This window comes from Lissotriton helveticus, chromosome 3_1 (assembly GCF_964261635.1).
Source record: "Lissotriton helveticus chromosome 3_1, aLisHel1.1, whole genome shotgun sequence".
Taxonomy (NCBI): Eukaryota; Metazoa; Chordata; class Amphibia; order Caudata; family Salamandridae; genus Lissotriton; species Lissotriton helveticus.
The window spans coordinates 1,360,224,593-1,360,237,803 of record NC_136061.1 but is presented as its reverse complement, the minus strand read 5'-3'; the positions used below and the strand labels follow the sequence as shown (position 1 = coordinate 1,360,237,803).

General features: G+C 47.6%; 1 protein-coding gene across 1 annotated transcript in view; it reads left to right on the top strand.

Moving 5' to 3' along the window:
* HEPACAM (hepatic and glial cell adhesion molecule) overlaps positions 1 to 13,211 on the top strand; it is a 1,802,890-nt gene that overhangs the window by 279,935 nt on the left and 1,509,744 nt on the right. The gene's annotated exons all lie outside the window — the stretch shown is intronic.

Below are 13,211 nucleotides of genomic sequence, written 5' to 3'. Positions count from 1 at the left end.
GAGTAAAGAAGCACAAGCGTTTAAACAAAAGCACAATATAACATATGAAAGTTGCACAATTATGGATAGGGCCAGTGGCCACTCAAACCATATATAAAAAAAAGTGGTATAAGTATCACTATTCGATCAGTGGTAAGGCCTAGGGCCTTGGGAATCGCTGGGACTACACTGGACTAACAGCAGTTAGGACGGGAGTAGCCCGCGGGATTCGGGTGCAGCGCTAAAAGCACAAGCATGCACCAATGCAAAGTTATCGAGTTACAGTTTTAAGAGACTTCTGACTGGACTAGAAGGACAAAACTTTAGACTTTGATGCTAGAGGTGTAAACCACTACAGGAGCACCGACGTTCAAGAGTTACCTCACCCACAGGAAGCGGGTGCACAGGTGCAAAGGTGTGTCAGGTTTAGTCACGAAGATCTAGGGTGCCTGGAGATGAAGAAGCTGCAGGCGTCCAGAAGAGAAGTGTCCGGTGTGATCCAAGGGTGGATCGAAGATGTAGAGTACCTGAAAGCAGAGGGCACAGAGTCTGGGGCACTAGCTAGTGACCAGGAAGGAACCAGGAAGGAACCAGGCGATGTCGGGCTCAATCAGGTGCTTGTCGCGAAGCTTGTCTCCGCTGCCACGGGAGGGAGGAGGTAGCCTTGGCCCAAGCTAAACTTGCTTTAGCAAGGGAACAAAAACTGTGTGGGGAGATACCCACTGGTGGCAGCAATTTTCCTAGAGAGAAAGACAGGTCCTATGATAATAGAAACCTGACAAAGATTGTGCCCCTACAAGGAAGGGGATGACATCCACAAATGGATGACTGCTCTTGAGAGAGCCTGCATGGTACAGCAGGTTCCTGAAGAACAGTGGGCAGCTATCTTATGGTACTCCTTTTCTGAGAAAGGGAGAGACAAGCTCCTCACAGTTCGACCTGAGGATGCTAAAAACTACTCTGTCCTGAAGAGTGCTCTTATTGATGGGTTTGGCTTAACCACTGAGCAATACAGGTTGTTTTTCAGAGATACCCAAAAAGCTCAGACTCAGGACTGACTGATTTTGTTGATTATTCCACTAAGGCTCTGGAGGGTTGGTTGCAGGGAAGTAAAGTCTAAGACTATACAGGATTGTACAATCTTATAATGAGGGAGCAGATCCTTAATAACTGTCCTAACCAGCTATTGCATCAACACCTTGTAGACTCTGATCTGAGCTCTCCTCAAGAATTGGGAAAGAAGGCAGACTAATGGGTCAGAACAAGGATTAAGCAGAAACCCCAGAACCAAGGAGGTGATCAGAGGAAAGCAGACCAGAAGGGTGGAGATAAGAAAGAAAAAGACCAAAAGTCTTCTGCAGGCCCCCAAAATAATTCTAATAAGGAGGGTGGTTCCCAGGGTGGAAACAAGAAGAAGAAGAATGATGGCCCAAAGAAACCTTGGTGCAATACTTGTAAGTCCACTTCCCACTGGGCGAGTGAAAGCACCAAGAAAAATCCAGTTCCTACCACTGCAGCCCCTAAGGCACCTGCACCCCCTAGTACAGTCAGCAGTGGTGGTACACAACCCAAGGCTATAGTGGGGTTAACCCTGGGTACTGAGATTGAGTCTGGCTTAGTCAGAATCCCTACTCAGGCAGTTCTGCTATATGATGTGGACATATCTGTGTCCACACCTATGAGTCCCAATACTTTGGGCAAATATAGACATACGCCTTTAATAAATGAGAAACTGGCTCAGGCCTACAGGGATACATGTGCCAGTGTCACTATGGTGACACCTAACTTTGTGGACCCTGGACAAATCATACTAGGTGAGAACTACCTAGTGACCAATGCTAGCAATGCCACTACTACACATAGTGTGGCTGTTGTTAAATTCTCCTGGGGAGGGGTAACTGGCCTCAAGAAAGTTGTTGTGAGTGCAGACGTCCCAGTAGACTGTCTTTTGGGCAATGATCTAGAGGAATCATTATGGTCAGAAGTGGAGTACAGGACTCATGCAGAAATGCTAGGGATTTCAGCCCATGTTCTTGCTGTAACCAGGTCCAGGCCAAGAAGTGCCTACCTGAACCTGTGGTGGATCTTGAAACAATAGACCATCTGAGGTTCTGTGAATCCCGAACCCGTTTCATAAAGGTCATGGTTTTGTTACAAATTTGATATTAGCGAACCGTAACCAGTTAGTACGGCAAGTATGAGTGTTTTCGTCACATTACACCGACGGACTCACTACGTATTTAGGGATTCGTTCTGAACCCTTGGGTTTCATTTTGTGTATGGCAGCCATTTTGTGGTTGCCCTCACATAGGCCGATGACCACGGCCGAATGAGCCTTTTAGCACACGTACACTTTAGCTGACTTCTGAATGACCCGAGCGAACGGACCCTCTTGCCTGAAGCCAAACTTGTTAGGCCAGTTCTTTTCCCAGTAGCTGATCGAGGTTAAGGATCAAGGCACAGGACATCATAAACCTTTATTGCACACAACTATGTCTTATCTTACTCACACGTGTCCCTGCTCCTTTCTTTATGGCCTGTTTACGATGGGGATGTGCCCGTTTTTATTATGGGTTCGTTCGACCTGTCTGATGAAGAATCTTGGGTTTGACCAATAATTGATGATGGGCTGGGCAACTGAAAAGTGGGTTTTACCGTCATGCGATACCTCTGATTTGGATGTATTTGATTGGACAGTTCGTAAATGTAAGGTATTTGTCTGGAATGTGAACTTTGACATAAAAAGGGATGGCTTGCTTTGTAAAATTGAGCAGTCTCCTACGAATATACGTCACTGTACTTCGTGGACCTCTGTTTCTGGTTGCAGCCAATAAATTTGATCTTTTACGTCACCAAGAAGTATCCCGTAACTCTGTATGCTGAGACAGGTGAACTCAGAGACATCGGGCATTTTCCCTGGCGCCGCCGGGTCTTAAATAACCTGGTTCTTTAGTTGGCGCCCACGTGGGGCGACTTCAGTGGTACCGGTCCAAGCCTGAAGATCGTGAGGACCTTCGTGTGAAAATTCTGGAGGAAGGCCATCCACTTCATCGACCCCTGTATGTCGTCGTGGTCCGAAATTCTTTGCTGCGAGGTTCCCCGCTTTCCGATGGCTACGAAGGACTGCTGCCCTGACTGTCGCCCTGTCTTGAGCCCTTTGATGATTTGTAGAGCGAGACGATAAACGGGTCTTCTGGCGACATCATCGATACCTCAGTTAAGTATGAGTGGAGCATCTCCCAGTCCTTAGTTTTCGGGTATCCCCTTGGGATCTTTGATTTGGAACTTGCAAGTACCAAAGCCGAGGGACTGGTGTATTCACGAGACTATCGTAATCGATATTCCCTTGAAGTTTGAAGCTAGACTAGTGAGCGAAGATGCCTGGTCTTAGCAGACTTGGAAAGATATTTTGTTGTGGTCGTAATAGGGACTCCCGATTGGAAGATTCGTGTCCGGTTCCTCCAATTGGAACTCCAACCTATGAGCTTTATCTGAAACATGGCTTGGGTCCTATCACGTATAATGAAGTGTGGATCCGTTACACTAGGAAGGACGGTGTCCTAAAGTGGCCCCAATATGGTAGTTATGACACTGAAATTCTAGATAATCTAGAGGTTAAACTCTTCAAGAAGAAAGCCCGGCCGGCGATGTTTGACTCTTTCTGCCTATGGTGAAAGGAAGCCAAACAGAAGGAAATTAAATTAGCGAAGAGAAATAAAACAGAGAAGGGTATCTCAATAATGCAGGCTGCTATGCAGTTTAAAGATAACGAAGAAGAACAAGCGAGTGAGCAGTTGCACAGGCAACGTAAAATGGCGATTGATAAGTGCTATCCAGCTTTGCCAACTCTTTAGCAGGATGCAGTGAAGGAACTTGAGAAAGATCCTTTAATGTCGCATTTGTTGAGTTCGCCACCCCCTTATATGCAGAGTGCTACAGCACCTCCGCAACCTCCGGTTGCTTTGCCTCCGGTCATTCCACAGCCGCCAGCTCTTCTTCAGTTGGCTCCTACTCCTGTGGCGCAGCCTCCTCAAGGGCCGCCGACTTTGCTACCTGCTCCGTCTTTAATTCCTACTACTTTTCCACCTGTTTTCGCTGCCTCCTCTGCTACTGCTCCTACATTAGCTTCTTCTCAATCCGCTTTATCTCCTGTTCTTTTGTCGACTTCTCCTTCTGTTCGACAGAGAATGACTAATACTGTTGCTAGTCTTTTATCTCCTTTCTTTAGGTCATCGAGTATGACCGCCGCTTCAGAGCGTAAACAGTTGCGTAGCCAACTACCTGATTCTCGGGAGCGGGAAGTATTGGATCATTTGGCGCGTAAATGGGTAACTCGTCCTTTAAAATATGATGTGGAGTCTGTCATGGATGTTTTCTGTCAATGGGAAGCACCGAAACAGAGATATATTTTCGATAAGATGTGCACTTTCCTTCGTGAGGAATGGGAAGATGGTGATTTGGAGCAGACTCCGCCTGAGTTGTTTTGTGTACAGTCCGAATTTGCGAAAGGCACGATTGTGGGTCTCGACGTTGAAAGAGCGGTAGCGACACTGCTTTCATTTAGGAGCAAGTCTCCTTCTCGGTCGTTGTTTGAGCCTGACCCTTCTGCTAGGAGGAAAGTGAGGCAGTATCCCATGAGAGAAGTTCCTCCTGTATGGAAGGAAGCAGTTCAGGCTGATGCCGCTCATAATATTGATGCCGTACCGGCTCATTTTCAACGCGTTTGGGTACATGTTCCGTGGAAACGTGCTGAAGTTTTAGCTCTTAAACAGACCTTACCTGACCCCCGTAAAAATCCTGCAGGGTACTATAAGGAATTACCACAAACCGCAGACTCATGCGTTATGAATTTAGCTGATATAGACATGTTGTTTGGAAACGTGGTTCCACAGCCTTTATGGGGTTTGATTCGTCATACTGATCATGCGCAAGAGTTGGGTGATACATGGGTTAATATTAGTGCTGCAGATGGCCGACAAGTTGGTGGTGCTAAACCAGAGCCTTTAGTTGCAGAACTTCCTGGTAGGATCGTTACTTACATGAAGACTTTAATGCCTGCTATGCGAGTAAATTGGGATAAATTGTCTGCGTGTAAGCAGAAGAAAGATGAAGGCTTGTCTGATTTCTTCACTAGGTTTGAAGAGACGTTTATCGACCACAGTGGTCAAGACATGAGCACGGAAGGTGGTCAACGGTTGTTTGTCGACAAGTTTGTGCATAATTTGCTTCCCGAGTTGTGTAAGAAATTGAAAGATTCAGAGAGTTCTTGGGCCGTTTCCTCTTCAGCACAGATACTGGCTACTGCACAGTACTACGAAAATAGAGATAAGGACGAGAAGGATAGAGCAGACAAGAAGACTAAAGAGTTGAAGACAAAGGTTCTTTTTGAGGTACTGGGTTTTTAAGAACCGGTACAGAACCGGTAACCCAGCGGTGCCAGGGGATCAACACCCAGAGACCTCGGGTTCTCCTGAGTCAGACCTACAGAAACTTCAGAGTCTTCTAGGTGAAGTCAAAGATTAGTTTATTGGCTGCAACCAAGGTGACAGGGTCCTCGAAGTACAATTCGAGTATATTCAGGAGACTGCACACTTTCACGAAGTTAGGCTTCTCTTCTTATACACAATATTCAGCCTTGGGCAAAACATTCCTTGGATTCGTGGTATTTCATTTATGATTACTGATTACAAAAAGAAAAGCAGAGTCATGATGACATGTACATATTTCACGTCGTGCTGCCCATAACAAATCATCCGGCAAGGCCCAACATTTCATCAGATATCGCTGGACCCCTAATAAAAACGGTCACCTCCCCATCATAAAGCAAGTGAAGAAAAGGAGTGGAGAAAGATGTGAGCGAGATATGGCAGGTGTGCGCGCTGAAATGGTTTTATGGCTGGTTGGGCCTAGATGCTATCTTGCTCGGCCACTGGGAGGGAACTGACCTAACGAGTTCGGCCTGGGGCAATGGTTCTAACTTGTACTGGGGTCAGGAAGAAGTCGATTAAGGAGTATGTGTCCTTGTGGAATCAAATTCAACTGGATTAAGGCCTATGTAAAGGGCAACATGCAGCTAAGGGTTTAGAAGGTAAATGACGATTTCGAGGTGAAATCGTCACTCGAATATGCCGAAAATACATGTACTTGATGTACTCGTCATTCTCGGTCTTTTGATACCAAAATCGTCCTATTTCGACAAAGTTTTTATTCTCGGGTCCAGAACTATTATGAATCTAGATTTTTCAGAACCACAGACCCTCCTTTTGCCCTTACATAGGCAATTAATCTATCCTCATGTTAATCTGAGTCCAGATCTATATTCCTAAAGTCATTGAGATGTTGCTGCAACATCATTCTAGTGCTGAGCTCATGTCTTGACACAGGCTTCCTTACACATGATGTAACACAGAGGCCACATATTGCAGGAGCACACTGTATGCATAGACAGAACAGGAAAAGAATGGCTAAGACCATCCCAATGACCATCAGAATTTTCCATCCCCAGGCAGATATTAGTTCCCAGAACCATCCCATTAACGACCAATCTCCTTTATCCACATGAATAGATTCGGAAATCTTATGTAGTTTGGAGATGGCCTGTAGGAGAGTAGGGTCTGCAATCCTATGATCACCCAGATTTTTGCTTTTTGCTGCACTGGTTTACAACTTTCCCTGGCTGTGGGCCTGCTAATCAGACCCACAGCCTAGCTGTTCTCTCTATCCAAATTGTACTCAGGTACTGAATTGGCACTGGGCCCTCTCCAAGTCCCTGTACCCAGGGCTGAGGTGTACCCAGAAGTCTCCCAGGGGCTGAAGCATGTATTATGCCACCCCTGGGCTGACTAACTAAACTGACACAACTGGCTGCACGACAGCTGGGGCAAGGTGGTGTACTCACCCTTTGCTTTAGATATAGTATACCTATATCTAACCCTAAAATGGACACACAGATCTCCTATCAGTCACTCCTATGGCAGGCCTTAACAATCCTGAAGGCAGAGTGCTTGGAATCGTGTGAGATGGTGCTCTGGCATGAGCTGAGCCTGTCTGCGGCTTTCGGGATCCATCCCTTAGCCGTTTCCATGATATCGCATACCATATACTCTTAAGTGCATTATAATCCTCGCGGTTATATGCCAACTCTGGTATCGCTTTATCAAAACATGTCGAGTAAGGTGTCATACGAATTGGAATACTAACCCCTCGCCAATTCTGGCGACGGGGTTAGCATTCCACCCTTCTAGAGGGACACGACATGTATGTAACCCCTAACCCCGGTTAAAGTCAGACAGAGCCTTAGCATCCACAAAATGGATGCTGCCACCGAGACACAAGTCTGCCCTCCTGCTGCTGGGAGTCCTCCCAGAGCAGGAGATAAGGACAAAGGGTTTCCTGCCAGGGGCGGTGCCAGCACCGTCCCAGACAGGATTTTGTGTATTGTAAGTAGGCAGGGCTTCAGAGGAAGGTGACTGCACGTGGCAACCCGGTGCTCACTGTGCATAGGCTGGCTTGAACCAGTTCCAGGGACACTCCAGACCCTGTGCTGGGGAAAAGCCCGCCAAGGAAGTGGGTGTAACCACCCCCCTCCTGGTCCCACCCCTAGGGCAGGACTTAGTCGCGTGCCAGCCCCCTTTTCCCAGATAAAGGTAGGGACTGGCCCCCTTCCAAATCAGATCATCTTTGGAATCAAGATACCACTTTCCACGAAAGGACTTCACGATTTCTTCTTCAAGATTCTCCCTTGTGGCTAAGGAGTAGTCACCCTGCATCCGCAGGCACCATCTAAGAACACTGCGGTCTGCTGCACGTCCTTCCTCCGGAATCTGACTGCCCAGCTCGACGAGACCCGGCTTCCCTGGCACCTCTGACCTCTACCCACCTCTACAGCACAGCTGAGAACCGTGGGTGCGACGAGACCTCGAGGGACCGGCCATCGCCAAGACTGCACGACTTCTGCACAGCAAGCCCACCGAGTAATTTCCTGGTGAGTGCTTTGGGGTCCGAGAAGCCCCCACCCTGAGCAGCTCCAGCACCGAAGAGCAGCCCCCCAGCATCTCCACGATCGGAGTGGGGCCCTTCTGCTTTTTGCTGCTCACCGCGTTGTTTGGCTACTAGCCCGCTGGCTGGTGGCCTCCCGAACGACGCCCGACGACAATACTGCTGCTAGTCTGGTTGCTCCAGACTGGCTCTTGCTTCCCTCCATCGGAGAAGTACCCTGGACCCTCCTGGTCCGGCTAAGACGCCATTTTAGGTCCACCGCGTGGGCCTTGCATTTGCCAAGACTTGTTGCCCAATCCTGGGTCCAGCGACGTCGACAGCAAGAACCTTCGTGGGACAGCTCGCACCTCCATCCTGGTCACTGACAACGCCTCCTGGTCCGAGAGACTGCAGAGCCCAGCAGCGCCCACTCACCTGACTGCGGTGACTTCGCCCGGTGCCATCCTGGTGCCCACTTAATCACTGGCTAGTGATTCAAGAACTTGGTCCCCTCTGCTTTCAGGTTTTCTTCTTCCTTGATCCAGGCTTGGATCCATCGAACTTTTCTTCACTGGTCGCCTGCCAGCAACTTCCTTCTTCCAGGCTCCTGGTCCGGCACGAGGATTCCCGACGTCTTTTCAGACCTATGCAGCTGCAGCCCCTGGGCTAGGTAACTTCGGCATTTCGGTGCCCCAGCATAGCCTCACTATCCAAGGGTCAGGATCCACTGTCGTTTTCTCCCTACCAGGTCGGGTTCGCCCGTGAACACTAACTTTGTGAATTCTAGCTTCCATAGACTTTGTCCCGCATCCCGCGTGAGAGTGCACACTCTGCACCCGAGTTCCCTAGGCCTCCTGCTAGTAATCTAAAGGTTCAGTAGTCCAGTCCTAGCGATCCCAAAGCCTCTGAGAATCGTTACTTACCTGCTAGTAATTCGGTTGACTTACAACCAATCATCAATAAGGGTTGTTTGGACTGATATATAGTGATCACTAGAATAGTGAGCACTGCACATCAGGCCAACTTCTCACATGGCCCCGTACACTGTCGGAGCATTATCTGGAATAAAAATGCAACAACTGGACTGGATCAATTTGCATACTCCACCTCGGTCCGCAAGTATTACATCCAAAGCGACCCGGTTCTGAAGGGTCATCAGTCGATCCGACTGGAGCTCAGCAGTCAGGTTACTAAGGGCACCAGCAGTTTCAATCACGGTGGATTCAACTACCCTTGTCAATTGCCTTATGTTTCTGCTGTTAGCCATGGCTCCCCAGAACGGCAGGAAACCCATTGCAAAGTCACCAAATTCTTGACCTGCAGTGTCTTCTTTACTCAAAACACCTCTAACTACCCTTGTCCGATGGTAATCCGCCGCTGCTGTGTAGGTGGGAGGTAACAGGAATGAAACAAAACATGAGCCCGAGAAGTCAGGGGGCAACCATGTATAGGCTCTATCATGGCAGATGAAATAAGTACCCTTAGCGGCTAAAAAGGCAGGGGAAGTCTGAGATCCAAAAACATACGTTTCTGTACAGACACTCTTCCCTAGCTGAGCTCTGGGATTCCTGCCAATACCTTGCAGACACAGGTGACCTTGATGGGGTACGATCCAGATAGGGGACGATCTTTTGGCTTGCTGTTTCTCACTTAATGTAGTGCCATATCCGGTCACATTCCAACCTACATATGCAAGTATCTCATCATCCGGGGTATCTTCGTAAGAAGTTACTTCCTTGATCATGTCAACTATACCCTTGACTAGGGCGCTAGTCTTGAGATTGTCTTTTACAGAACGTAGGGGTTGGATTTCTCGTGCATGTATGAACATTGTCCTATATGCCCATACTGACCCATTGCGACTAAATGGCAGGACCAAATAGGGGATACCTCTATCCGTGGTGTGGGGCATGAGACCGCACACCCAACAGTTGGTTGTGTTCATTACAAGTTGGTGTTGGTGTAATAACTGAACGAAGGAGTTATTAATGAACTCTAATCTCCTATTTGATTCGTGGTCAGGCAAAGGGTGGAAAGAATGAGAGGAGACAGTAGGGGGAGGTATGGGTGATGTAGTGGGCGCAAATGTCACGTGAAAAGAGAATAAAACATAGCTTATCAAAAAGACCATTACGCTAAATAGCATAAAAATACACATTATTATAAAGTTTTTCTTCGTCATTGTTTTCAAAAGTCTCTGCTTAAAGTTCATTTGTTTGGCAGGCCTCTCCACATCAGGAAACTCCATCCTCTCTAAGGTGCTGCCCGCGGCGGTAGGTTGTTTCTGCTAAAGGATGCTTCCGTCAGTCTAGGGCAGCTCCCTTGGACTAACCGGAACCAGCGACCTATCGTCGTCAGCTGCACCCAAAAGTCTTTAATCAACCGCGACCCTAGCAGCGGAACCCGGATGGCGGTTCAAAAAAAACAAAAATAAGCAAGTTACCTAGATGGGAGAATCTGCACTTTCAAAAATAGTATTTGGGAAAAACGCATTTTTTTATTAGTCCACAGGTTTTTCTCTCGGATCATAAAATAAATCACTTTTACTTTAGTCTGTTTTTCTTGGTCGTAAATTGTAGCATCTTTTCCCGGGTACTGTCTGGTCCAGAAATAGTAGTTCAGGTTCCACAGAGTTCAATTGTTCTGGTGGTGGCACAGTTTCTTGGAAAATGTTCTCACTCTTACAATCACGTTTAGCTTCTTTTACACGTTCATCAGTTGTGCGCTCTGAGTCAGTGCCTCCTTTCCGGACCCATTGGTCATGTGGCAGAGGGAAGGGTATCTTCTTACAATGGATCCCGTGGACCCAATTGGTCTTCCCCTCCACCCTAACGGTCGACCTTGTAGACAGGAGGACGAGGTGAGGCCCGGTCCATCTGGGCTGGTCGTTTCTTGTCCTCTGGAAGTTTCGGACAAGCACCCAGGAACCGGGGTCAATGGAGTGACCCGGTGTCTCAGAGACCGGAGGCAAGGTGTTGTGAACCTGTTGATATAAAACACGCAATTTAGCCAGTCCAGGACCCATTTCCGAGCTAAACTATTCAGGGAATCTCTCTCTTGATAATCAGAGAGAGTTGACTTCGCAACTGTCTTCTTCCTATGTTAGGGGTCGTAGCAGGCGACCCAAAAAGAGGTAAAAGAAGATTAGTAACAGTGCTGGCCATTTTCTGCCGAATGGAAGGTGAAACTGAAGGACAAGCAGATGAAAAAACGGGGTGAGGTAAGGCGGGGGTAGAGATGGCAGAAGAGGTATCAGGAATAATGGATGTGGTACTAGGCAAAATCATAGAGGGGGCATTAGGAGATGTAGAAAACACTGTAGGCAAAATCGTAGAAAACACAGGTGAAACAGAAGTGGTCGGTGGGCCTGGAGGAGGCTGCACCGAAGAAGTAGGAGCCAGCTGAAGAGCAGCTGGTGGGTGCTGTGGAAGAGCCAGAGGCGCAGCTTGTGCAACTAAAGGTTGCGGGGGTGCTGTGGCATTCTGCGCATAGGGGGGTGGTGAAGTTAATAATTGCGACATTAATTGGTCTTTTTCACGCTCTTTTGCTGTCCCTTGCTGAAGAGACGGCAAAACTGGATAACATTTATCTATTGCCATTTTACGTTGCCTGTGCAACTGCTCATTTATCTGCTCTTCCTCATTATCTTTAAACTGCACGGCAGCTTGCATTACTGAAAGTCCCCCTTCTCTCTTATTTTTCTTAGCTAATTTAATTTCTTTTTGTTTGGCTTCTTTGCGCCATAAGCGGAAAGAGTCAAACATCGCCGGCCGGGCTTTCTTTTTGAAGAGTTTAACTTCAAGGTTGTCTAAAATTTCAGAATCAAAGCTACCATATTGGGGCCATTTTAAAACACCATCTTTCCTAATGTATTTAATCCATACCTCGTTGTAAACGATGGGGCCTACCCCATGTTTAGCGTATAGCTCGTAAGTCGGAGTTCCAACTGGAGGAACCGGACATGAGTCCTCCAATCGGGAGTCCCTATTGTTACTACCAAGACAAAACCAATTCCCGAGTCTAAGACTAGGCATCCTCGCTCTCTAGTCTAGTTCCAAAACTTCAAAGGATTTATCGATTACGATATTTCTCGTGCAAACACGAGTCCTTCGGTTATGGTGCTTGCAAGAACCAATAAAAACCTTATGTATCTCCAAGATACCACAAAGTAAGTCCAACTAAGGACTGGGAGATGCTCCACTTATACTTAACTGAAAATATCGATGGCTTCACCAGAAGACTCGTCTCAGCGTTTCGCTCTACCGAAAATTTCAAGGGGCCAATATCAGGGCGATAGCCAGGCCAGCAGTCCTTGTAGCCGTGGGAAACGGGGAACCTCGCAGTAAAGACCTTCGGACCACGTCGACATGCAGGGGTCGATGAGGTGGTGGGCCCTCCTCCGGAATTTTCACACGAAGCTCCTCACGATCTTCAGGCTGATTGGTACCACTGGAATCGCCCCAAACGCTGGGCGCCAATTGAGGTACTGCGTTTTTAAGAACCGGTACAGAACCGGTAACCCAGCGGTGCCAGGGGATCAACACCCAGAGACCTCGGGTTCTCCTGAGTCAGACCTACAGAAACTTCAGAGTCTTCTAGGTGAAGTCAAAGATTAGTTTATTGGCTGCAACCAAGGTGACAGGGTCCTCGAAGTACAATTCGAGTATATTCAGGAGACTGCACACTTTCACGAAGTTAGGCTTCTCTTCTTATACACAATATTCAGCCTTGGGCAAAACATTCCTTGGATTCGTGGTATTTCATTTATGGTTACTGATTACAAAAAGAAAAGCAGAGTCATGATGACATGTACATATTTCACGTCGTGCTGCCCATAACAAATCATCCGGCAAGGCCCAACATTTCATCAGATATCGCTGGACCCCTAATAAAAACGGTCACCTCCCCATCATAAAGCAAGTGAAGAAAAGGAGTGGAGAAAGATGTGAGCGAGATATGGCAGGTGTGCGCGCTGAAATGGTTTTATGGCTGGTTGGGCCTAGATGCTATCTTGCTCGGCCACTGGGAGGGAACTGACCTAACGAGTTCGGCCTGGGGCAATGGTTCTAACTTGTACTGGGGTCAGGAAGAAGTCGATTAAGGAGTATGTGTCCTTGTGGAATCAAATTCAACTGGATTAAGGCCTATGTAAAGGGCAACATGCAGCTAAGGGTTTAGAAGGTAAATGACGATTTCGAGGTGAAATCGTCACTCGAATATGCCGAAAATACATGTACTTGATGTACTCGTCATTC